The following is a 22,433-nucleotide window of genomic DNA, read 5'->3' as shown; positions in this document are numbered from 1 at the left end:
ACTGGTAGACAAATGGAGAGAGGAATGCTGACCAAATATGGTCATAATATTCAATTATATGTATGTGGAAAATGGAAATTTTAGGAGATAGGTAGGGATCTAATAGATGGGTAGGGAGAATGACAGATATGCAATTAAGATAAATTATAAACAAAAAGGATATGTTAAAATACTGCACTTTAGCACAACTACTTTAAAATTTAAAAGCATTCAATGGATATTATTTTTTATAACTCTGAAATTTTTTATTGCACGGCAAGCTCTAGAAGCATTAAAATTAATCTAAGGGAGAGTAAGAAATAAGATCAAATGATGACATAAGAAAATGTTGAATTTTTTGATGGCCAATGCAATTACCATTTTCCACAGAGATTAAACATCTTCATACATAAAAAGAAACTGGATAGAACCAAGGACACACTAAACCCATTAGTACAACGATGTTCATTGCAGCACTATTTACCATAGCAAAGATATGGAACCAACTCAGATGCTCCTAAGTTGATGAGTGCATCAAAAAATGTGGTATTTATACACAATGGAATTCTATGCTGCAATCAGAAAGAATGACATAGCCCCCATTTGCAAGGAAATGCAAAGACTTGGAAAAAAGTGAAGTAAGCCAGACTCAAAGGAACATAGGTTCAATGGTTTCCCTCACTTGTCATAATTAGTATAAACCTGGACTCTCCTAGCAGTTTACACAGGGCAAGACCTAGATACATAAGGCCATATAGGGTGAGGCTAAATGAAAGGACCTCCAGGATATGGAAGCAAGAGCCATATAATGTGTGATTATTTTTCTTAATGTACTATGTTATTTCTCATCGCTTTTGCTGTCCCTTTGTTATCTCATATTGTTGCAGTATCTTACCTTGTTATCTGGTATATGGTATATATGTTTATTTGAAATAGGATAGGGAAGGGGAAAACAAGATGAAGGGAGGGCGTGGGATGAGGGAAACAGAGACAAAAACATGAGGGAGCATCAATGTTTGTCAAGTAATTCACCTCCTATCTGGCAAATATAACGTAACCCTTCTATTAATTACAATAAAAAAGACTATACAAAAAATTAGCAGATAGAACAGTGCTGGTGGAAGGTCAATGCAAAAATTCAGTCTTCATTATACTGGATAAAAGACTTAGAAGAATTAAAAGCAGATACACTAAAGATGCACATTGAAGAATATAAGACCTTGCCTAGACAGAACAATACTTAGCAGATGGAACAATGCAGGAGTAACGTCCACCTAAGTATCAAGTCTTCGTTTTATCGATCAAATACCTCGAAAAGTATACGTAGATACACTGAAGTTGCATATGGTAGACTAAAAGTCCCCATTTAGACAGAACAATACTTAGCTGATCGAATAATGAAGAAGAAAGTTCAACGCCAAAATCCTGTCTCCATTACACTGCATCAAAGAGCTCAAAGAAGTAAACGCAGATACACTGAAGCTGCATATGGAAGAATAAAAGACCCCATTTAGACAGAACTTTTCTTCCCAGATAGAGCAATGGAACAGAAGGTTCACGCAAAAATCCAGTCTCCATTTTACTTGGTCAAATAGCTGGAAGAAGTAAAAGCAGATACACTGAAGTTTCATGTGGAAGAATAAAAGTTCCCGTTTAGACAGAACAATACTTATCAGAGAGTACAATGCCGAAGGAGGTTCAACCGGAATAATCCAGTCTCCATTATACAGGATCAAAGACCTCGAAGAAGTAAAAGCGGATACACTGAAGTTACATATGGAACAATAAAAGAACCTATTTAAACACAACTATTCTTACCAGATATAGCAATGCAACAGAAGTTTCAATGCAAAAATCCAGTCTCCTAATGGAGACTTGGTCAAAGAGCTGGAAGAAATAAAAGCAGGTACACTGAAGTTGCATGTGGAAGAATAAAAGACGCCGTCTAGACAGAACAACTCTTAGCGACAGAAAAATGCAGGTGGAAGTAAACCTCGAACATTCATTCTCCAATATACAGGGTCAAAGATCTCGAAAAAGTAAAGGCAGATTCACTGAAATTGCATATGGAAGAATGAAAGACCGAACTATTCTTAGCTGATAGAACAATTCTTAGCAGATACACCCCGTTTAAGCAGAACAATAATTAGCAGATAGAACAATCCAGGAGGATGGTCAACACAAAAATCTGGAAGCTCAACGCAATCATTCAGGCTCCTTTATACTGGATCAAAGACCTCAAAGAAGTTAAAGCACATACACTAAAGTTGCATATGGAAGAATAAAAGACCCCAGTTAGAAAGAACTAATCTTTTTTTAGCTTTTAAAATAATTTAATTTACATCATGTATGAAAAATATAAATCAAAACTTCCCGTCTTTTTATATAAATGACTATTACTGCATGGCAAGTGTATATCATTACGAACACTGGACTCAACTGAATGAGGTAGGTAAAATATTTTTCATAAGTATTGATTATAAAAATGAGAACAAAATTATAGTTGCCAAATTTTCAACATTCATCTCAGAAAACCATACACATAATGGTAGGGAAAAAAGATTTCATGTGTGGAATTAAAATGGAATTTCTAAAAATTGCAGTCAACTTGCTTTTCATTTAAATTTTATTGTAAATGTTATGTACAGGTGGGTTACAGTTACATAATTAAGATAATGAGAACATTGCTTTGAAAATAGTGTTACCTACTCCTTCATTTTCTCACCATTTTCCCTCTCTCAGTGCCCTCCCTAGTTAAAAAGTTCATTTTCAGCATATTGTCTAGTGAGTATCTGTTGAATTGGTTCACTCTTGGTTATACTGTTTCTGTGATTCCCTTTTCCTTCCCCAAATCTGATAAATTTACACTCAAAACAAAGAGTACAGAAATCAAAAACAGTGACAACTGGGAATAAACCAAAGGAAAGACCAAATAAAAAGTAAAAACATATTAAGTAACCTAAGTAAGCCAGACCCAAAGGAACATAGGCTCAGTGGTTTCTCTCATTGGCAATAATTAGTACACATCTAGGACTCTTCTAGCAGAGGATTACAATAGCATAAAACCTAGATTCATAAGGTCATGTAGGATGAGACTAAATGAAAAGATCTCTAGGTTAGGGAAACAAAAGCGTTATCTTTTGTGATAGTTGTTCTTAATGTACTATGTTATTTCTCTACTCCTTTGTTGCCCTTTGGTTAATCTCATATTGTTACTATACTTGACTGTGTTCCCTGGCATATTATATATGTTGGATTATTTGAAATAAGAAAGGGAAGGTGGCTAAGGACCCACTAACATGGATGGGGTGGTGAAGGGAACAAATGTCTAATAGTTTTGAAACAAGTCTTTTGTAAACCAAGCTGGTTTAGTCTATGCATAGATGACAAGATGAAAAGCACGACTAATTATATGCTGTACAGGAAGGTAATTCCATGTTACAAACCCTTTGGACAATTCCCAGACAATTCATAAAGGAAATACCTAGAATATCAGTGTATTAATGGGGGACTAGCAGGACGGATTGAATCACATGGAATCAGTGAAGAGTGGAGAATTTTCTCACAATATTCAATATGCATGCACAAGGCAAAGTGTGTCTATTAATGTTTCTGTTGGTGAATGGAGAGGGGGAGTATTTTGGAAGGTGTGGTTTTTTCATATATTTTTATTGTAATTACTAGAATTGTTACAGTATATTCACCAGAAAGAAGGTGTATTAATTCACATACATTGATACCTTTCTTATGCCTTGGTCCCCATTTCTCTCCCCACCACACCCACCCCTCATCTTGTTTTCCTGCCTTCCCTATCCACTTTCAAATAACCAAATACAAATGTGTCCAATATATCAGATAACAAAGTGAGATACTCTAACAACATGAGATAACCAAGGGACAACAAAAGAGATGAGAGATAACATAGTACATAAAGGAAAACAATCACTCATTATATGGCTTTTGTTTCTATATCCTAGAGGTCCTTTCATTTAGTGTCATACTGTATTGCCTTATGTATCAAAGTTTTGCTCTATTGCAAATCTCTGCTAGGAGAGACCAAGGTTTCTACTGATTATGAAAATGAGGGAAACCATTGGGCTTATCGTCCTTTGAGTCTGGCTTCATTTAATGTTATTTTTTCTAAGTCTTTCCATTTCCTAACAAATGGGGTGATGTCATTCTTTCTGACAGCAGAATTCCATTGTGTACAAATACCACAACATGTTGATACACTCATCACCTGAGGGACATCTAGGTTGGTTCCATATCTTTACTATGGTAAATAGTGCTGCAATGAACATTGTCGTGCTAGTGGATTTAGTCTGTCCTTGTTTCTGGACGATTGGGTAAATGCCAAGTAGTGGAAATGCTGGGTCATAGGGGAGCTGTATGTTTAGTCTTTTGAGGAACTGCCATACTGCTTTCCATAGTGGTTGAACGGGTTTGCACTCCCACCAATAGTGTAGTAGTGATCCCTCCTGGGCACACCCCTTCCAGCATCTGTTGTTATTAGCTTTCTTGATCCCGGCCATTCTAACTAGAGTGAGGTGAAATTTTAGAATTGTTCTGCTTTGCATTTCTTTTATGACCAGAGATGTTGAGCTTTTCTTCATGTGTTAGTGTTTTGGGTCAGGAAAAAAATAATAAATGACTTTCCTTGCTATTTAACCTAGAAAAATATTAAATACACTCTCCCACATGACAGAAGGTTCACTGGCATGTAGAATATGCTTCAAACAAATGACACTGGCTAAAATAAATCATGAAAAGTGTGTGTCATCATTTATAGTTTTGAAGTATGGGGAGGCTCTGTGTGTTCTGATGTCACTTCTGGAATCTGCTATAGCATACCACCATGTGCTTTAACTGGAATTTCTAAATAAAATTTTGCATTTCACATGAGTCATTGATGAGAGTTAAATATACATTACTTTCTGTTTTTAACATTTTTTGTGTTGGTCCTTGTGGTTGAACTCAGGGATTAGACACTGCCCATGAGTTTTGTGGCTCAAGTCCAGTGCTCCACTCCTTGAGCCACAGTGCCACTTCCAGCCCTGGTTGAGTAGTCTATTGGAGATCAGAGTCTCACAGACTTTCCTGCCCATGCTGGCTTAAAAACCTGATCTTCACTCACAGCATCCTGAGTAGCTAGGATCACAGATGGGAGCCAACAGTGCAGCCTCGGTTCAGAGATATTAATTCTTCACCTGTTTTTAGACAGAACTTTCCATTTAAGACATTCATGTACATGTACAATGCATCTTAAACCCAAACACACCTTCCAAAATTCTCCCTCTCCCCTTTCCCCAACGGAAACATTAATATCCACACTTCCTCTTATACATGAACATTGAGTATTGTAAAAAAAATTCTCCACTTTTTGTTCACTGATTCCATGTGATCCATTCCTTCTTGGTAGTCCCCTATTCAAGACACTGATATTCTAGATGTTTCCTTTATGAATTGTCTGGGAACTGTCCAAAGGGATTGCAACGCAGAATGGCCTTCCTGTATAGCCTATAATTAGCCATACTTCGCATCATGTCATCTATGCATAGACTAGACCAGCTTTGTTTATCAAAGGACATGCTTCAAAACTATTCTTTCAGGCCTTTGTTCCTCACCCGCCATCCATGTTAGTGGGTCCTTAGAGGTAATTTGCTTGGCACCAGTTTGGCAAATTGTGAGCTCTGTGAATTGTGCATCCACAATCATAGAAGAGCCTATTACCAGCCAGTCCCCTGACATCTCCCTAAATATATCCAATGCAATATTAGCCCCAGTTGGAAATTCTCCTGTGTTGCCCTATTCATGGTCCACTGTGAGGACTGAGCGTGAGGTTTTCATCCACTTCAGGCATGGGACAATCTTTCATCTGTACTTCATGGACATGACCCAACAGAGACACAACGCAACCAAGTGTGTAGTGAGTGTACCACATTATTCATACAAGCTTCCTGGTGATTTAGAGTTTTCCTTCTTCTCTCAATATACAGTGAAATGTCTTAACTAAAGAACAAACAACTGTAAGTACTGCTTCTGCATAATGAAGACAAGCCAGAAACTTGGAATTCTGTTAGAGGAGATCAAGGAACAGCAGTAGTGAAGAGTGTAAGTTATTACATTGTTCCGCTGCAGCTCACAGGAATCTTACGTAAAATTTCTTAGTGTTTTCCTATAGGCTGCCTTGTTATCAAATAGAATATGACTGAAAAAAACTATTCGTATGGAAGTGGTGGTAGATGGTTTCATTAAAAAAACAGCGTGAATATAACTTTCCATTTGTCTATTGTCACCGAATATTTAGTATTGGAATGTGATTTGTGAAAGACCTTGTTAGGCCCCCAGTGAGAACTTGTCTCTCTGACTTTGAGGAAGAGAATAGCAGATTCTTGTTGAGGGGATTATTGACTGATCACAAAACAAAGCTGCAGGAGTCATAGCTAGAAACCAGAATAGGAAGTGCAATAATCAGAAGATGATTGAAAAGGAAGAAATCCAATCACTAAATGTCAACCAACATTGCCTAAGTCTCAGGAATCCTATGCTACACTGTCAGCAAATTCCTCAATTCCTGATACCCTTTCACATGTCTTGGTACCCATTTCCCTCCCCCCCATACCCTCCATCCGTCTTGGTTTTCCCTCCTTCCCTATCATATTTCAAATATCCAAATACAAATAAATTCAATATATCAGATAACAAAGTGAGATACTATACCAATATGAGATACCCAAGGGAGAGCAAAGGAGATGAGAGACAACGTAGTACATTAAGGACAACAATCATTCATTATATGGCTTTTGTTTCAATATCCTGGAGGTCCTTTCAATTAGCTTTCATTATATGGCCTTATGTATCAAGATTTTGCTCTATTGCAGATCTCTGCTAGTAGAGCCCAAGGTTTCTAATGATTATGACGAATGAGGGAAACCATTGAGCCTAAGGTCCTTTGAGTCTGGCTTACTTCACTTAATATGATTTGTTCTAAGTCTTTCCATTTCCTAACAAATGGGGCGATGTCATTCTTTCTGACAGCAGCATAGAATTCCATTGTGTACAAATACCACAACTTGTTGATCCACTCATCAACTGAGGGACATCTAGGTTGGTTCCATATCTTTGCTATGGTAAATAGTGCTGCAATGAACATTGTTGTGCTAGTGGATTTAGTATGTCCTTGTTTCTGGATGGTTGGGTAAATGCCAAGTGGTGGAATTGCTGGCTCATAGGGGAGTTCTATGTTTAGCCTTTTGAGGCACTGCCACACTGCTTTCCATAGTGGTTGAACAAGTTTGCACTCCCACCAACAGTGTAGTAGTGATCCCTCCTGGCCACATCCCCTCCAGCATCTGTTGTGATTCGTTTTCCAGATCCTGGCCATTCTGACTGGAGTGAGGTGGAATCTTAGAGTTGTTTTGATTTGCATTTCTTTTAGGACAAGAGATGTTGAGCATTTCTTCATGTGTCTATACGCCATTTTTGTTTCCTTTTCAGAGAAGACTCTCTTTAAGTCTTTGGCCCATTTTTTCATGGGATGGTTATTACTTTGGAGGTTAGTTTTGGAGTGATTCAATTTTTTGGGTTGTTGATATATTTTAGATATGAGGCCTTTGTCCGTTGTTTGGTTGGTGAAGATCTTCTCCCACTCTGTAGGCTTCCTGATTAGTTTACTAGCTATGTCCTTTGCCATACGAAAGCTCTGCAGTTTAATGCAGGCCCACTTATCCAGCCTTTCTCTGATTTGTTGTTATTCTTGGTCCTTATTAACAGAGTTTCGACCTGTGCTAAGGAGGCCTAGTATATCTCCTATACCTTCCTGTAAAGGTTTCAGTGTGTCAGCTTTTACCTCCAGGTCTTTGATCCATTTGGAGTTAATTCTACTGCAAGGTGATAAAGAAGGATCCAAGTTTATTTTTCTGCAGGTGCTTAACCAGTTCTGCGAGCACAACTTGTTGAAGAGTCTGTCTTTCTTCCATTCTATTTTTTTGGTTTCCTTGTCAAAGATTAGGTGGCCATAGGTCTGCGGTTTAATATCTGGGTCCTCAGGCCTGTTCCTGTGCGAGTACCAAGCTGTTTTGATTATTATAGCTCTCTAATAGAGTCTAAAGTTTGGAATTGAAATTCTTCCAGAGCTGTTCTTTCTGGTAAGAAGTGTTTTTGCTATACGGGGTCTTTTATTATTCCATATGAAATTTTGGATTGCCTCTTCTAATTTTTTAAAGAATGACATTGGGATATTGATGGGTATTGCATTGAATTTGTACATAGCTCTTGGCAAGGTTGTCATTTTCACAATGTTGATTCTTCCAATCCAGGAGCATGGGAGGTTTTTCCATTTCCTTAGTTCTCCTTTAATTTCCTTTTTTAGGGTTTTAAAGTTTTCGTCAAAAAGGTCCTTTACATTCTTAGTTAAGCTAATTCCTAGGTACTTTATTTTCTTTGAGGCTATTGTGAAAGGAGTTTCTTTCCTGATTATTGCCTCGTTCCTCTCACTGTTGGCGTAAAGGAAGGCAGTTGTTTTTTGAGGGTTGATTTTATAGCCTGGTACTCTTCCAAAGATTTGAATCAGCTCAAGGAGATTGGGAGTAGAGTCTATAGGATTGTTTAAATACAGAATCATGTCATCTGCAAAGAGGCATAGTTTTATTTCCTCTTTCCCTACTTGGATCCCCTTTATGCTTGTTGTTGCCTTATTGCACTGGGTAGGAATTCTAGTACTATGTTAAAGAGGAGTGGAGAGAGTGGGCATCCTTGTCTCATTCCTGATTTTAGAGGGAATGGCTTTAGATTTTCACCATTAAGTAAATACTAGCAGTGGATTTCTCATACACAGCCTTTATTACATTGAGGAATGTTCCATGGATTCCTAGTTTCTCCAGAGCTTTTAACATAAAGGGGTGTTGGATCTTGTCAAATGCCTTTTCTGCGTCTATTGAGACAATCATGTGATTTTTGTCCTTGCTCCTGTTGATGTGTTGAATTACATTAATTGATTTTCGTATGTTGAACCAGCTTTGTCTCCCCAGTTTGATCATAGTGTGTAATTTTTTTGATGAGTTGTTGTAGATGGTTGGCCAGTATTTTGTTGAGAAGTTTTGCATCGATGTTCATCAAAGATATAGGTCTATAGTTCTCTTTCTTTAATGAATCTCTGTCTGGTTTGGGGATGAGGGTTACGCTGGCTTCGTAGAATGAGTTTGGTAAGGAACCTTTATTTTCAATTTCCTTGAAGAGCTTGAGGAGTATTGGTGTGACCTCTGCTTTGAAGACCTTATAGAATTCAGCTGTGAATCCATCTGGCCCTGGGCTTTTCTTAGGTGGAAGTTCTCTAATTGCAATTTCTATTTCAGAGCTTGAAATAGGCCTGTTGAGTTGGCTTAGTTCTTCTTGGTTCAGTGTGGGTATATTAATATTGGCTAGGAATCCATCCATTTCATCTAGATTCTCAAATGTTGGCATAAAGGTTTGAGAAGTATTCCCTCATGATATTCTGGATCTTGGTAATTTCTGTTGTGATATTACTATTTTCATCTGCGATTTTCTTTATTTCGATATGCTCTCTTCTTTTTTTTGGTAAGATTTGCTAAGGGCTTGTCAATTTTGTTAATTCTTTCAAAGAACCAACTCCTTGTTTTGTTGATTCTTTCTATAGTTTTTTTGGATTCCAAATCATTTAATTCCGCTTACATTTTAATAATTTGCTTTCTTCTGCTGGATTTAGAGTTGGTTTGTTGCTCTTTTTCCAGTATCTTAAGGTGAGACATTAACTTGTTGGTTTGCAATTTTTCCAACTTGTTGTTGTGGGCATTCAGCGCTATAAATTTTCCTCTGAGTACTGCTTTTGCTGTGTCCCAAAGGAGTTGATATTTTGTGTGCTCCTTACTGTTGAATTTCATAAACTGTTGGATTTCTGTTCTGATCTCTTCGATGACCCATGGGTGATTCAACAATGTGTTGTTCAGTCTCCATGAGTTACAGGGTTTTCGTTGGTGGAGATGTGTGTTCAGTTCCAGTTTGATGCCTTTGTGGTCTGAGAGTGTGCATGGAATAATTTCAGTGTTTCTGAATCTGTTCAGGTTTGTTTTATGGCCTAAGATATGATCTATTTTGGGAAATGTTCCATGTGCTGCTGAGAAAAATCTATATTGTGTTGTTGCTGGGTGGAATATTCTGCAGATGTCTGTTAGATCTAGTTGGTCTATATAGTTGTTCAGTTCTAAGGTTTCTCTGTTGAGTTTTTGCCTTGTTAATCTGTCCATAGGTGAGAGTGGTGTGTTACAGTGACCGACAATCACTGTATTTCGATCTATGTATGGTTTCAGTGTAAGTAAAGTTTGCTTGATGAAGTTTGGAGCTCCGGGATTGGGTGTGTACATATTTAGGATTGTCATGTCTTCCTTTAGGAAAGATCCCTTTAGTAGTATGTAGTAACCTTCTTTGTCTTTTCTTACTAATTTTAGTTTGAATTCTATTTTATCTGATATGGAGATGGCAACTCGAGCCTGTTTATGGGGGCCGTTACCTTGATAGAGTTTATTCCAACCTCTCACTTTCAAAAGATGATTGTTTTTTGGGGTAAGATGTGTCTCTTGAAGACAGCAGAATGATGGCTCTTGCTTTTTGATCCAACTAGACAGCATATGCTGTTTAATTGGAGAGTTGAGTCCATTGATATTGAGAGTTAGGATTGAGAGATATTTATTAGGTCCTACCATTTTTAAAATCTATTATATGGGCCTGTGTCTTGACAGTTCTTGTGGTCCATAGATGGTATGCTGTTTAGGTGCCATTTATTTCCCTATATTGCATTTATTTTGGTTTTCTATGTATAGAACATCTTTGAGAATTCTCTGTAGTGTTGGTTTTGTTGCAACATATTGTTGCAGCTTTTCCCTGGATAGGAATGTTTTTATTGTTCCCTTAGTTATGAATGAGAGCTTAGCTGGTACAGTATTCTCGGTTGGTAGTTATTTGACTTAAGGGCATGACATATATGCTTCCAGTCACTTCTTGCTTGCATGGTCTCTGCTGAGAAATCTGGGGTTATCCTGATTGGTTTTCCTTTATAGGTTACTGAACCCTTTTCCCTGGCTGCCTTTAGGATCCTTTTTTTTGGTTTCAATTGATCCAGTTCTGATTATGATGTGGCGGTGGGATGTTCTTTTCTGGTCAGGTCTGTCTGGGGTTCTAAAAGCTTCTTGTATCTGGATGGGCCTGCCCTTCTGGATATTAGGGAAATTCTCTGAGATGATTCCCTGAAGTATATTTCCAATACCATTGACCTCTTTCTCCATGCCCTCCTCAATGCCAATTAGCCTTAAATTAGGCTTCCTAATTGTATCTTGGACCTCCTGAAGTGCTCTCTCATTTTTCCTAGATTTGGATTGACTCATTTTCTGTTCTTTCTCTATAGTAACTAAATTATCTTCAGCCCCGGAAATTCTCTCCTCTGCATTGTCTAACCTGCTATCAAGTTATCTACTTTATTTTTCATCTCCCTTGCTTCTAATTGCTCATTTTTGATGCCTTGCATCTCTTCTTTTAGATCATGTATGGATTTCTTTAGCTCCTTGATTTCCATTTGAGTTGTTAGCTCAGTAGCTTTATTTTCTTTGAACATTTGCTGGAGTTTGGTCACCTTTTTATTTGTGGATTCTATGAGTTCATCCATCTTTCTTTGAAAAACCTTTATTATGACCTCCTTATGGCTTCTTCTTTTTCACTTATCACCTTGTTTATGGTTTCTTCTTGTTCAGCTATGGCTTCCTCCCTTACCCCTTTCTTAATATTTTCACATTTTTCATTAATGAAATTGCATTTGTATAGCACTTGGAAGACTCTCCTCTAGGTTTGCCAGCGACTGTTCCATTGGCTGTTTACATTGGGTGAGGGGGGTGGGGGATGTTGTTTCTTGATTAGACATTTTTCTTGAGTTTCTTGTTCTGCTCATTTGAAAATGGGAGCAAGATTACTACTCAACACGATTATGGTTTTTCAGATATAACCAATCTAGAACTCTGTAGCTGGCAGACACTAGATGTTCACAAGTTTTGTTTGCTGTTATCACTCTTTCTTTTTGTGCAGTTACAGACCAGTGTAATAATTCACTGATAAGCGATTTACACCCAAAACAATAAGACTCTCAATCCAATCTCTATTGTCTTTAAGACCCTCTGAGCCTAGAGAATAATTAAACACCTAGATATACAGTGTTGCTCAACAGCCATCAAGTGTAGATCCATACAGTATAAGGGTTGAAAGAGGAGCAGAGGTCCAGAGAGAGAAAAATAGAATGAGAGCGGTCAGGGGGTATGTAGGTAGCGTATTTGAGTACAAAGTTTGGAAAGTATTAGAATGAAACTTATGTGTTGCTGCACGACTAGCTCTTAGCCCAACCAGTGGCCTCACAGTGGATCATGGGATGGATCTGCGAGCTTCCGTCTGAGCGCGGTTGGCGGACGTTTTCCTGTGCTGCTTCCAGGGGCGGCCCCAAGCCAAGGTCTGGGGATTGAGAGTTTCAGGAGCTCTCAGCAGGACCCGCAGGAGACCCCTCTCTTCTCACGGCGGGGCCAGCTGGGGACGTGGGCTCCAAGCGTGGAGCCGTGCCTTTTTGGTTCTCAGAAGGGGAGCTTGGCTGCTGGTTGACCCTTCAGGTCTCTGCTGTGTTTCCACTGCTATGTCAGAGTCTGTGACGGTGGGGGGGGCCCTCAGTGGTGTCTTGCTCAGGATTCCCAGCTAGAGGATGCCCCGCTCAAGAATTGAGGGGGGGCAGATGCTGGCTCCTTATTTCCCGCACCCCCTACCCACTGTTGTAAGGCAGGGTCCCAACGCGCTCCACTGTCCAGTTCCAGTGGCCTGGGTGAGGAGCCTGGTGGGCGGGTGGGAGCTGTGATAGCCCCGCCTCCCCTGGTGGGATGCTGAGTCTTAGGGTCCGCCCGCTTGTCAGTCTCCAGTCAGAGGGCTGGGGGTTGAGCCCGTTGGGCAGGTGGGAGTTGGGACAGCCCCGCTTCTCTTGGTCAGGTGCTGGGTCTTATGGGTAGCCCGCCTGTCAATCTCCAGTCAATGGCCTGATGGAGGGGGCTGTTGAGGGAAGGGACAGGATTCTAAATTCCTTGCCCCCTGCTCCTGCCAGTCTTTCTCGGGCGGGGTGTTGGGGTCTGAATTAAGTTCTATTGCTTGGCACCCGCTCCGCTTTCCCGATGTGTTTGGGTACGTGCTGTATTACTCATGCCTCTGCGTCCATCTGCGGGTGCTCCACGGTGGTGGGGCGTCTTTCACTCCCCTCGGGTGTCCGCCGCCGCCTGTGCTCTGCGTCTGAGTTCCACTGCTTGCTGTTCTGGTTCCGCGTCTGGGTTCCGCTGCTTCCGCCATTTGCTGGCCCGGTTTTGTGCTGGTTTCTGCAGCTGTTGGGCTCCCAGCCTGGCGCACTGCACTGCCGCCGCTTTTTGTGGATTAGAGCTGGCGCCCGCCGCCGCTTTCCCAGCGTGTAGCCGGCACCAGCTCAAGCCACTTTTCCCGGCTTGATCCGGTGCCAGCAGCCACTTTTTGCAGCTTTTCACGGCTTTCACGGCTTGGATCGGGGGGAGAGAAGTAGGGGGGGGTCTTCGCGTTCCGAATTCTTTTAGAAAGTTGGATGTGAGCTTTATCTGTATTTCTTTTCCAGTTTGAGTCCTTCTCCGTTGCTTTTTGAGTTTGTTGTTGTGGATTTCTTTAGGTAGTTGGCTCGTGGGACTCCCTGGTTCTTTTTGTCAGAGAGAGCTAGGCAGCGTCCCTATTGTCTCGGTGCCATCTTCCTTCCCCTACCACCCTACCCATGAGGCAAGTCCCCCTTCCATTTTCTAGAAGTTAATTGGAGTTAAGAGTCTTAGGTGCTTTTGTGCCTCAGCTGGCTTTTTACCTTGATCCTCAGATAGCCTCTCTGGTAGCTAGGTAAGAGTGTGAACTTTGTTTGAGTGCTTCTCCAGTATATCCTTAGTTGATAGTTTTACTGTTGTTGACAGAAAGCATCTTTCTATCTATTCCCTACGTTCATGACAAAAATTATTTCAATCCAACCATGTACATTTTACCTTCCTAGACCAACTGTTAAAAATGTATAATACTGGCTTTTCTCTTCTAGTAAATTATAGCTACACATAGCCTTAGACTGTTGTTAAAACATCAGTACATATAACTCCGTTTTTTGAAACAAATACTACTTAACTGTATTTCAAGTTTTCTAGTATTTCACTGGCACTTAGGTCAGTTTTACATTGCTGACCAACCAAAAAAAACTACATGATTGAGTGTTGGTACTTCAGTACCAACGAACTGAGTAACTAAACCTTTACAGTAGAAAATTAGTTGTTGGTGAGACTTCCTGCTTAAGGATGCTGCTGTACCACTGAGTCAAAACTCTCATTTCCTCACTTTTTGGTGGGGGTATGCATTTTGAGGAGCTTACTTCATTAGGAAAAACAGGTCCCTGCACTTCTCCAGCAGCCTTATTGTAACCATGACCTTCAGATTGCCATTTCCTGAGGAGCTAGAATTGCTAACTGTTGGGGACCAACTGTGGGGTCAGTGACTGACTGTGGCGTCAGTGACCATGACTGTGGGGTCAGTGACCTTGGACCCACACAAATGTGTACACAAGGAAGTACCTCTTATGATATTGGGCTGTGTCAATAGCTTCTCATTTAACCTGTTTGGGACTTGATAAGTTCTCATTTAACCTGTTTGGGACAAACAGAGAGAGAGAGAAAGACAAAATAATTGTGTGTATGTGTGTGTGTGTGTGTGTGTGTGTGTGTGTGTGTGTGTGTGTGTGTGTTATGGCATAACCAGATATTCCCTGTGATATGAATTGCCCAGAATATATTGTAAGAATTCAATTCTCATTGGTACATAAAAAGTATTTCTTAGATTTGGACAGCCTTATACACTTTGTTTAGCACCAGGACCAGAGCCCAAAAAATAAATTCACACATAAATAGTGACACCAATATAAAAACATTAAAAATATTTGGTGAATAAAAGAGTTTAAATCATTTTAAGTATATCCCTGGGACAGATGATTGGTGGAAAGGCAGGGGCACAGGCTGCGTCCCTCAATGTGGGCTTCAGCCTGTGAGTTGGCAGAGAAACACTGGAGCCAGGCAGTTCACCACCAGGCTACTGGAGAAAACAACACTTCCTGTCCATGAAAGCACTGGCAGGAGGGCAGAGGGAAGAGGAGGAACACACAGAGGAGTACTTCCACAGCCATGTAAAGTGACAACCTGTGCCCTCATCACATCATTTTCACCAAGAGGGTTCAACCTAGTAGGGGGTGTTCTCTAGGCACAGCCCCTCATCCTACTCAGCTCATCATACAACCAGCTCTGGAGCCAGCAGCACAGACCCCATTGAGCCTAGCTTCTCCTTCCTGTCCCCTATATTGCTGGACAGTGGGTGGGTGGTGGTGTGAGCCGTTCCCAGCTCCCCTACTTCACTCTGCAGAACATCCAACACAGACCCAGAAAAATATCCAGATACGCAGTGTAAACCAGCTCAGAAGGAAATTCCTCCCCTTACTCAGCCCACTTTCTACCTGTTCAGTAGGTCCAGCAATGGGAAAACGTCTCACCACCACCTCAGCTCAGATGTACAGCCATGTCCAGCTTACCCACAGGCCTAGACAAGGCCCATACACACCGGCAGAGTTCAACATTCATAACAGACAAAAAATATTCCTGACCTTCAAAGTTAAAATTATTCATATTCTCTTGCCAATGGTTTTCTTCTTGATGAAAAATGACGTTGAGTGCACATGACTTCATCTACTAATCCAGATCATGACAAGGCAATATTGACTCCAAACCTCCCCAACGACTGAGGGTGGATGAAAGCTCAAGGCTCAACTCTAGGGTTCCTGTGAAGGCAGCCAGTGTCCAGGTTCCAGGGTCAAACACCACAGGCACGAGATACTCAGCTGTGAGCCCATCAGAACTGCAGTCGTTCAAAATGAAGGTGGGTGCAGACCAGGCCTATTAGCTACTGTAAGGAGCCTTGAAGTTACAACACAAACCTGAAAAGTTTCCAGTCTCTCAGAATATATGCTTGCGCTTGAAGAAGAACAAATTAAACAAGTTTCACAGAAGTATTTGTTTAGACTCTTCATATATTACTGGAGAAACTCAAAGGTCAAATGAATTTCATTCAACTCTTCCCTTGTCTATCATTGCCCATTCCAGGAAAATTATTTTTTTCATATATTTTTATTGTAATTAATAGAAGGGTTGCATTACATGCACCAGAAAGAAGGTGCATCACTTCACAAACATTGATAACCTTTCTCATGTCTTGGTCCTCACTTCCCTCCCACCACCCTACCCCTCATCTTGTTTTCCTCCCTTCCCTATCCGACCTCAAATAACCAAATGCATATATACAATATATCAGATAACCAGGTGAAATCCTGTAAGGATATGAGATAACCAAGGACAGCAAAAAAGATGAGAGATAACATAGTACATGAAAGACAACAATCGCTCATTATATGATTTTGTTTCTATATCCTGGTGATCTTTCATGTAGTGTCATTCTATATGGCGTTTCATATCTAGGTTTTGTTCTATTGTAGATCTCTGTTGGGACAGCCCAAGGTTTCTACTGATTATGACAAATGAGGGAAACCATTGAGCCTATGCTCTTTTGAGTCTGGCTTGCTTCACTTAGTATGATTTTTTTCTAAGTCTTTCCATTTCTTCCAGGAAATTCTTAGAGTCCAAAATACCATTGTAATTTTGTTCTGTGCACATTCTATTTACACCAATTGCATTGAGAGCCTCACAGGCACTACTCGTCTGCAGAAAAACCATTTATTCTCCTCAACTGAATCTTTGAATCTGTCTATAAATATTCAGTCTCCAGAATCCTAAAGCACTTAACTACTGTGCAGCCAGGGAACAAGATGGGGAATTAATTAGCCAATTACTCTTCACATTTTCCACATGGAAGAAGAAGCAGAGAGCTGCCTAATTCTTCCATTTAGTTAAGTGTCCTACCCAAGTCCTGAGTTCCGAGGATCCTGCTGCCCAGCCTCCTCAGAATCCTGCTAATGTCCCTGTTCCTCAGGCTGTAGATGAACGGGTTCAGCATGGGGGAGACCACTGTGTACATCACCGAGGCCACCACAAGCTTCTTGGAGCCGTGGAACACAGTGGAACCACAGTACGCACCAAGCAAGGTGCCATAGAAAAAGCAAACCACCGACAGGTGAGCCCCACACGTGGAGAAGGCTTTGTGCCTTCCACTTTCTGTAGGGATCCTGAGGATGGAAGAGATAATTTTGTAGTAAGAGTAAAGGATTCCTGAAAGTGGAAATAACCCCAAGACTACAGTAATTAAATATATGAACAAGTTATGTGTAAGGGAACCAGAACAGGACAGTTTAAATATTTGAGAAGTGTGGGATTTCCACACTTTAAAAGCAAGTAAATTGTAAGATCAATAGATTGTGTGACTGGGAATTCAAAACACTAAAGAAAGCAGACACCAATACTAAGATCCGACAGCAGCGAGGGTTCAAGAGGACCGAGTAGTGCAGGGGGTGACAGATGGCCACAACAGTCAGAAGCATGTCATCCATGCAGCCAAAAAAGAGGAAGAGAGACCTCTGTGTGAGGCAGCCCCCATAGGAGATGGCTCTGCTGTGACTCTGGATGTTCACCAGCACCTTGGGGACCGTGGTAGATGTGAAGCAGATGTCAGCCAAGGAGAGATTGCAGAGGAAGAAGTACATAGGGGTGTGGAGGTGAGGGTCAGAGCTGACGGCCAGGATGATGAACAGATTTCCCAGTATGGTGGTTAGATACATGAAAAGGAAGAGGCCAAAGAGGACTGCCTGTATTTCAGGGTCATCTGAGAGTTCCAGGAGATGGAACTCAGAGACTGTGTTTAGATTTTCTGCTCTGAGATGACTTGGATAACTGCTAAAGGAAGAAATCTCATTAGAAAAGCATAATGTTTGTCTAGGAATGTTCAACTGTATATACCTGATATTCAAATATGTATATGTTTAAATGTGTAACATACTTGAGGTGCAGTGTACTTAGAAATATTTCTCTGCTCTGGCAATCCCACACTTGTAGCCTCTTCTAACTCAGGTAGGCCTTTTTTTCCCACCCCTGTGTCTACACTTCTGACCCACTGGGAGAACATCATATTAGAAATCCAAGATCATAAAAATAGCTAGAGCATGTCAGTACAACAATACAGCCTACTCTTATCTTCTTTTTAGAACAGCTTTATTAGGAGATCATTCATATAAGAATCATAGAAAGGATACAGTTCCATTATTTGCAATAGATTCACAGTAAGACAGATATTAGTCTAGTTGAATTTGACTATACTGAGAAGAAATTAGACCCACCAACAATCACTTACTGTCCCACCGCAACCCAGGCAGACCAATCTGCTTATGGTCCCCATTGACTTTCCTATTCTGGTACTATGGCATTTGCAGGGAAATGAGTAGACCTAGAAATGTGTGAGTGAGTTCAGTAAGTCAGGCTCAGAGACAAAGGACACTTGTGTTCTCTCAGACATGGCTGTTAGATGTCATTTATATCCATATAAAAATCCATATACACGTTCATGTGCATCTATACACAAAGTAATGTGTGATAAGTAGAAGAGGATGCTGAGGGTGTTAACTCCTTGATCGCCTAAGCTGCAGTTTAATGAAATGAATATCCCTTCTTGAATACTTGTTTGTTAAACATGACATTTGAAATATGATGTAAAAATCAATGTTAATAAACTCTTTTTAAAGAGGGGTGGGAGTTCCCCCATGCCCTTTTTATGGTCTCTGATGTGGCTAACAGGTCTGTAGAAGTTCATACATATGATTTTACATGTCATTTTCTTCTTTATTCTTTTTCTTTTTTGCCAGTCGTGGGCTTGAGATCAGAGCATGAGCACTGTCCTTGGACTTTCTCTAGGTTAGAGCTCTACCACTTGAGCCACAGCACCATTTCTGGCTTTTTTTCTATGTATGCGGTACCGAGGAATCGAACCAGGGTCTTCGTGCATGCTAGGTAAGCACTTTACCACTAGGCCAAACTCCTGGCCCTCCTCTTTATTCTTTTAACTCCTTTTAAAAGTCCTTGCTATCTTTTGGGCCATCAGTTTGTCCTAGTGGTAGTGTGCTTGCCTACCATTCATGAAAGCTGGGGTCTGAATTCTTGGTGGTGCTATGGCTCAAGTGGTAGAGCTGTATCCTTGAGAAAGCCCAAGGACAGTGCTCAGGCCCTGCGATCAAGCCCTGGACTGGCAAAAATATTTTTAAGTCTTTGCTATTTCTTTCAACTAGTCTGGAAGAAATAGTAAGTCCAATCTTCCACTTTTGTAATACGCTTGTTTGTTTATGACTTAAAAAATGAAATGAATATCAGAAAGCTCAACCTACTTTAATTGTTTGTATTTATTTATTTATTTTGGGGGTGTCTTGGGGATTGAACTCGTCATGGGCACTGTCCCTGAGCACTTCAGCTCAAGGCTACCACCTTATCCTTGAGCCAAGCCCCACTTCCCATTTACTTGAGGTTAATTGGAGATAAGAATCTCAGGTCCTTTCATGGCCAGGATTCTCAGACCTCAGCCTCTTTAGTAGCTAGGATTACAGGCAGGAGCCACCTGATTCAGCTCCTAGTTTTACAAAAATACACAACATTCTAGTTTCCAGTGACTCATGCTTGTAATCCTGAGATCTGAGGATAGCAGCTCTCAGTCAGCCTGAGCGAGAATGTCCTTGAAACTCTTAACTCCAGGGAACCCCCAAAAGAGCAGGAAGTGGAGCTGTGGCTCAAGTGGTAAAGTGCCAACCTTGAGCTAAACATCTCAGGGATAGGTTACATCCCTGAATTCAAGACCTGACACTACTCTATTCTCCTTTTCCTTTTCCCTCTCCCTCTGCCTCCCCCCCCCCCTCTCTCTCTCTCTCTCTCTCTCTCTCTCTCTCTCTCTCTCTCTCTCTCTCTCACACACACACACACACACACACACACACACACACTCACCCACAAAAGTATGGAGGAAAAGTGATGCATATGAAATGAGAATGAATGACTTATAAAACTGAGCCCCGAAGCCAGGCTCTGGTGACCTACTTCTGTAATCCTAGCTACTTAGGAGGCTGAGATTTGAAGATCATCAATCAAAGCCACCCTTGGTATGAAGTCTGTGAGATGCTTATCTCCAACTAGACATCAGAAAACTAGAAGTGGCACTGTAGTTCAAGGAGTATTGCAGTAGCCTTGAGCTGAAGGCTCAGGAACAGCCCTCAGACTCTGAGTTCAAAAAGAAAAATTCAAACTGATCTCAGAGGTAATCACATGGAATTCTGTAAACCATGGCTCATTGTTGTGTGGTGTTCCTGTCACAGACAGCGGCAGCAGCCTCCACCACCTCCTCCATCTTGTCGTCATCATCATTATCATCATCACTATCATCATCACTATCATCATCATTATCATCAACATCCTCTCACTAAAGCTGTCCTCATGATCCACAAAACACACCTCCAAATCCTTTCTCCATCCACCCTCAGCACTCACTTGCTTAACCTGCCTCCCTCTTCAGCCATGATCCAGGTGGACAGGTCTGAGGAACCCAGACCTGCCGTGTAGCACCATTTCACCCTCTGTCCTCAGAGTGATGTGAAGACACCATGGAAGCAGAGCTGGGGGACGCTGACAAAGAGGAGGCAGGTCCCGCAGGCAGGAAAGTGAAAGGCAGGGAGCACAGGCTTTCGCTCCAATTCTAGGTGGTCTTGGAGGACTGAGGCCCACAGCTCCCAATTAGCCAAGTTGAACACATCAATGACCAAGTCTCTGTGGACATTTCAAACAGAGAGCTGAGAGGACCTAAAGGAAATCCATGCTGGTTCAAGATTCTCTGTCTATGCAGATGATCAATACACTAAAACTTCTGTCACTTATGCTTATCTGATGGATTGATGGCATGGACTTTTCACAATCCTTATAATTGATCTCCAAACTGGGGTGATTTTAATGACTTTTCATTGTTCTATATCCATACCATATATCTTCAGAAGTATTATATTCCAACTTCAAAGTTTACATCTTTTCTAATTTTATTTTGTTTTATTATTCATATAAACATTTACTCAAACATTTTCTTTCCTTTCCACCCCCAAATGCCTACAGAAAACATTCCATGATTTAAGGATAGATAAATCCTGAAGCAGTATAAACCCTGAAATTACAAATACAATAAAGACAACGAGTTGAGAAGTTGGGTATTAATCTTCCAGGTCTGTCTATTCCCTTACAAACAGTACAATTTATTTTTTCTGATGAATGTACACAACCTCATTGTGTTTATAGACCACATTTTCTTGATCCATTCATCCACCGAGGGGTATCTCGGTTGATTGCATATCTTGGATAAGTAAACAATGCTTCAATGAAAATGGTGGTACTGACAGTTGCAGTGGGGAAATGTTTGTAGTGGATTTTTATCAAATGACCCAGAATGGGAATGTTGGGTCTTAGAGAATCTCTGTTCAGTCTTTTAAGGAATCTCCATAGCTTTCCAGAAATTTTATCAAACAACATAGGAATTTCCCCTTCTTGCCAAATCCCCACCAGCATCTGTGATTATCAGTTTTCTTCATAATGGTCATCTAACTGAGGTTTGGTGGAATCTCAAAGTTTTTTGATTTGCACTTTTTTTCTGGGGCTTGAACTTGGGGCCTGGGCACTTTCCTTAGACACATTTTAGTACTCTGCCATTTGAGGCACAGTGTCACTTCCAGCTTTTTCTGTGTGTATGGTGCTAAGAATTGAATCCAGGGCTTTGTGCGTGGGAGGTGAGCACAATAGCAGTAGACCATGCACGCAGCCCCACTTCCTACTTTTTCCGTGCATGTGGCACTGAGCAGTTGAACCCAGGGCTCTATGCATGCTACCTAAGCACTCTAATATCAGATTAACAGTTGTCCATTTAATACCATCTTCACTGTTACCATACCTCTGCTGTGGTGACTAGTGCAGGAATTCCCTCGGATGTAAGAGATGTAGTAGCAGATCCTAAGCGGATGGCAGGGAAATGAGGTAGAGGCTAAAGCTTTATGCTTTAGGAAGGAAAGAAGTTGTTTTCTGATACATAACAAATCTACATAGGGATCTAGAAATTGACATCCGTATGTGTTGGAGAAAGAAAACACGACTCTGACCTTCAATTAAACACCAAAAAAGTTGAAAGTGTTGTTATGTCTCAATGAAAGGAGGGCCAGCATAGACAAAAAGAGAAAAAAATCAGGAACAGGGTAAGGTCCAGAGTTCAAGACCCAGAAAAAAGGATTGCAGTGCTAAATTTCAGAAATCTTAACAGCTTTAGTTTTGAAATCTCACTGCTTGAGATCTCATAATCTCGGTGACTTCTTTCTTTTCCCTTTTTTCAAA

This window comes from Megascapheus bottae, chromosome 1 (assembly GCF_031878675.1).
Source record: "Megascapheus bottae isolate mThoBot1 chromosome 1, mThoBot2.hap1, whole genome shotgun sequence".
NCBI classification, from domain to species: Eukaryota; Metazoa; Chordata; class Mammalia; order Rodentia; family Geomyidae; genus Megascapheus; species Megascapheus bottae.
The sequence above is the reverse complement of the archived record's forward strand: the minus strand, read 5'-3'. Positions refer to the sequence as shown.